This window comes from Stegastes partitus, unplaced genomic scaffold, assembly GCF_000690725.1.
Source record: "Stegastes partitus isolate 25-593 unplaced genomic scaffold, Stegastes_partitus-1.0.2 Scaffold677, whole genome shotgun sequence".
Lineage (NCBI taxonomy): Eukaryota > Metazoa > Chordata > Actinopteri > Pomacentridae > Stegastes > Stegastes partitus.
The window spans coordinates 263,371-267,675 of NW_007578408.1; positions in this window are offsets into that span (position 1 = coordinate 263,371).

The window sequence follows — 4,305 nt, forward strand, 5'->3', positions numbered from 1 at the left end:
ATAATTGTTTAATCAATATGAGGGGGACACACTACTGGAAAGAGAGACAAGATTTTATTGCACTTCCTCTTGTTGACGTCTAGCTGTAAACAGTAGCCTTCATGAGAAACAAACCAACTGGTCCAATCCAACAGAAAGACAAAGTAAGAGCACACAGTAGCAGGACGGCTGGTTGAACTCTGAGTGGCTACTTGCAAATGTGCATTGTTGTGATTAGCACAGAGGAGTAGGGATTTAAGCATTAAGCAGAAAAACAAAATATGACAAACAATTTAAGACTTTTGTTTAGTCTAATATTTTACTAAAATGTTAACCAGCTAAACTAAGCTGTTGGATGGAGTGTTTGTTTTTTTTTCTCCTTTCTATTCTGTTGAGTAAATTTAACAGTCCTCTGTAGTTTGAGTCAAAGCATGTGCACTAAGTTGCACAACAACATCAGCCAGGCTTCTATTTAAATGTCATGGATTATTTCAAGAAAATCAGCAAAAGAAAATGTGAACTGATGGCAATGTCAATCAGTTAATATTACATCAACATTACAAGTTGGTCTGGTGACCTCTCCTCTCGAGTTGGGTGCTATTAAAACCACTGTAGAAGAAGATGGCTCACAGGTGATTTGGAACTGAAAGAGCAGCCAAACCTCCAACTATGGAAAAAGTATATAAAATCCATGATGGACATGTGGCAGTTATTCTGATTGTGCGTGAGTTTTGCAGTAAGTGCAAACATGATCCATTCAAATCCATTTTTCAATCAGGTGTGGGGCTATTGTTAAGGATGAATAGGAGAGGAGAACAGGGCAGAGAGGCTTTTTTTTTTTTTAGCTGTTTGTGACAAATCATTAATTAAAAACTGATAAGAACCAAGAAAAAAAAATTATCTGTTATAACCCAGCTCGAGGAAAGGGAAAAGGGAAAGTAACAGAACCAGATGTAATTGGTTTAAAAGTAACAAAGTAACAAAAGTAACAACATTTATTTACAGGAGTTAAAAACTGAGGAAGCAGGGCATAAAGGCGCTCTTTAACTTACCCAAAGAAAAGCTCTTATAACTAAAAGCCTGCTGCCAAACAAAACAAAGAAAAAAACAAGTTCAACTGAATAACAAAAAGGGTTCAAAATCAAAGCATACCAAATCAGCACCTACTTTACTGGAAATATGAACAATCCCTACTGAGCCCTGTTCCAGAACAGTTTCAGAAAAAAGTGCCTTTACATAACAAAACAAAGTTCTCCTGTGAAATCAGGCACTGGTGCGCTGCATACAGCCACCCAGTCAATTGGACTCCTCCAAACTTAAATAGGCCGCTGTCATCAGTTGGCAGGTCTTGATTGGGTCCTGTGCGATTGGCCTGACTCCACCCATCTGCCCTGGCCCAATCCACAACCGGCAACGGCACACTGAAATTTCCATTTTAAAAAAACACAAGAAAGAAGGGAGGGCCGGCAGATCACAGAGCAGAAATAAGGTGTAAATAGAACATGTCAGCACCGTTATTTACACATATAAGTGTTGCACAACTATCATTCGCCAGATTCATGAAATCCTAAAATTCACCATTTTCTTCTTTGCTCTATTTCTTGGTCTCCATCAACTCCTCTGTGGCATATCAGTCTCTTTAGCTGCTCCAATGTGTTCACCAGCCAGTCTTTTCTCCTGTATCAAAGTAACTTAGTGATAGTCACCTGCAGATCTGTGACTGAATTTACATCTGGAATTATTCATAGCAAATTCAACACATAACAGCTCCAGTTTGACAAAATGGAACCAAATATAAACCGAAAATAACATCTGAAAGACTACAGCCTTACCTAGTCAAGTCAAGTCAAGTCAGTTTTATTTGTATTCACATTTGGATTTGGATTCACAACATATGCCATCTCACAGTGCTTAACATAGTGAGGTATAGACCTTACAAATACCTTAAACAGAGAACCCAACAATCCAAAGTTGCCTTCAGACTCCCTCTGAGCAAGCGGTCGGCATGAACCTTCTAATACCTCACAGGGTGTAGCTCTACTGGTTCATTTATTTCCATTATTGTACTGGTTCCCAGGTAGACTAATATGGTTAACATGCTTCAAGTTTGAAGAACATCTTCTTTAGAGGAATAAATTCTTCATAAATAGGGTTAACTATTCAGGACTTTGGGGTCTTATGGACCCCAGGCCATTTGGCTTAGATGACAGGTATTGTTTTTTTGTTTGTTTGGGGGTTTTTTTGGAAGATTTTCTTTTAAATATGAAAAGAAGAACATCTGTCATGCATTTGGAACCAAAAATACGTCAACTTATCAGAAAATGTATTTAACATAGTATTAAGGTCTATAATGAATACCAACAGATAACAGGTGGATTATTTCTTGAGGTCCAATGGACCCCGAATAACCTTCTACGTATGGCAACATGAATGTCCTAAATTGGGTTAACTTTGTTTTCTCTATTTCTTACTGTGTGATCACAAGGCAAAGGGATTTTCATGTATGAAGAAAAAAAATGACCAGTAACTTAGAACTGTGAGTAATGTGTCAAGTCAGACTTGAAACAGTCTGAACGTCCTTCCAAGCACAGATTTTGTGATTTAAACTGTAGCACAACCTACAAACTTAAACAGAAGGCAGGTGATAAATGCAGGTTGGCTACAGTCTGGAGCTAATGGTTATGAATGTACTCCTCTATCCAAAAACTAATGCAAGAACCTGAAGGGCCCAAATTTGAATTTAGGCTGATGAACGTAAAAACAAATGTATTGATAAGGTTTAATGAGGATGGAGTTGTCTCATTTTATAAGTAATGAATCATCACCATTCAGTCTGATTTTCTGATCAAAGTGCCAGTAATTCCTGATAATGTCAAAAAGTTGCAGGAGCCGTGGTCTAGCAAATATGAACAGAGGGGCAGACAGTCCTGCCAAGAGTTCTGATCCAATTCTGTTGTTGAGTTTTTTAGAGAAGAATGATTCTTTTATGTGTAATTGCAAGTAACGAACCTCATATAAGACCCTGTTACAAAACAGTCAACTAAAGTGCAGTCGCGTCCAGTATTCCAGTGTTCGTGCAAAACTTCTCCTTACATTTGGAGCTCCTTTAAGTTCTCCAGCATTATGGATGTACAGATTTCATGGATCCACAGTATGACCTCATGTATCAGAATTAATCTGTGTATTTGTTTTGTATGCTGTATGTGTTCTGAACCGGAAAAAAGTCATAAACTGCACCACACAGGGAGGTCAAGCTTTGTGCTTTCACTTGTTCCAGCTTTAACTTCCACACACAAACACACACGTTGTCACAGTTTCTCCTTTGATATGATCCGAGGTCAGGCCCCCCTGTTGGTATTAAGACCCTATAAAGCAGCGGTGCTGGTGCCAGTTTGGCATGCCATATCCCCCTGAAACCCAAGCCTGAGTGCTGTAGCTTCAGTTGCCACGGCAGTTGCTTGTGAAACACATGATTATGCAAACCAGGCTGTTTACCTTGGATTACAATCAATATCTAGCTGCCCTGTGAGATTTGTATTAAAGCGAGCGGCAGCAGGCGGCTTTACCCTGTGAAGTGGGCAACGGCTGCGTGGAACAGCAAGCAGGACTGTGAGTGCCAGATAAAAGATGAATTATAGATATCCAGCCCCAGGGCTAAACGTGGAGGTGGGTGGAGTGGAGTGTAGTGGGGTTTCGGGGGTGGTGTGGGGAAGCAGCCCATGTCTTGAGTAATGACTCTCAGTGGTAGCGCTCAAAAAGGTGAAAAGGTGGGCATATATGAAGAAAGCAGATAAATTACAGGATGTATTTTATTGGCAAAAGGAAGAGATGCAGGCACACGGCTCACTTATCATGCTGTGAATTATAAAAAGAAAAAATGGTTCAAGAGACTGTTAAAGATGTGTCAGGGACAAGGATTTTCTCCGGTAGAACAGAATTACAATTTGGAGCTGCTCAACTTCAAACACATTGCAATACCTCAGAGAGTGACGGGCATGTAATTTCAACACTGTGTTAGATGTGCTGGCTCCAACTCTGATGCTGCAGCTGTGCAAAAGTTGTTAAATGTATACCAGCTATTAAAATGACATGAGTTTCAGTGAGCTCTGCACAGGATGGTGCAGTCCAAATCCCCAGGTGAGCTTCCATAACTCCTCTATGAGTCTTTGATTTTTCTGCAGCCTCAAATCAGAGATGGCAGCCTCCAAACTGATGTGATACAGTATTACATTTTATGTAATAACACTACAGATAAATGGTATAGTGTTCATAGTGACTAATTTATTTATTTGTTTTTATGATTGCTAGCTTCTGTGTTATTAAGCA